Source organism: Trachymyrmex cornetzi, unplaced genomic scaffold, assembly GCF_001594075.2.
Source record: "Trachymyrmex cornetzi isolate Tcor2-1 unplaced genomic scaffold, Tcor1.1 scaffold1786, whole genome shotgun sequence".
Classification (NCBI taxonomy): domain Eukaryota; kingdom Metazoa; phylum Arthropoda; class Insecta; order Hymenoptera; family Formicidae; genus Trachymyrmex; species Trachymyrmex cornetzi.
In genome coordinates this window covers 5,544-6,525 of record NW_017296403.1, presented here as the reverse complement: position 1 = coordinate 6,525, position 982 = coordinate 5,544, and positions in this window count along the sequence as shown.

The window sequence follows — 982 nt, the reverse complement described above, 5'->3', positions numbered from 1 at the left end:
TATAGAAAAATTACATTACGCTATATCTTGGTCGAAAAATGGTTGGAGCATATACCCTTTGTAACACTTTTCGTTCTATAATTGTTTGTTTTTTGTTCATGGTAATATTTTCTTTTTTTGTGATATTTTCTGTTGTCTTGTACGTGACTGCAGTCCCCAAAATCTTACTGCTATTACGTCATACCCCCACCACCGAAGAATCCCCGCGCTACGCTTCCCCTTGCCCACGAGTATCCACTGCACCATGCGCTCCCCTCTAGACAAATGGCTTAGAACCGGCCCTATATACCTACTGTATAGGATTCTAATGCTGATATAGGGAAACTAAAAATTAGAGTAGAAAGTATTAAAATTTAAAGGAAAATATTTTTTTAAATACTTATCGATAGTTCTTTTAATTAAGTTATTTAATTAGTCATTGTTAGTAGAAATATACAATTATAATCAAATGTGCAAATAAATATGCAATAAACATCTGATTCAAAGGTAATCACAATTATACAATTGTAATCTTCTTAATTATTGTACAAAGATCTATAGCGATATAAGAAATAGTTTAAAAAGTCTTTTGCTTGTTATGTAAGAAAAATATTGTAATAAAGAGGATGAAAGAGCAACGGAATCCTTCAAATACATCAGCTCATTCCATTCATCCATTTCTGATGCGGAAACAGCGATATTGTTATTACAATCTGAAAATAAGTTTGCTTTATTGGCAGTTGTACAGACTCTATCGAAATATGTTAGTACATCGAAAGACAATGCAAAGATACTTTTTCATTTCGGCACTGTAAATAATGTTCTTCCTGTTATCGAGCTCGAAGATATACACAGTCTGTCTCAAAGTAAACAGGACTTTTTCAAAATAAGAACAACAAATGGTATTTTCGGCAAAATTGTTTTATTTTATTCAAAATAGTCTCCTTCCGCTTCGATACACTGATTTGCACGACTTAACAACTTTTCGAATGACGATTTTAGG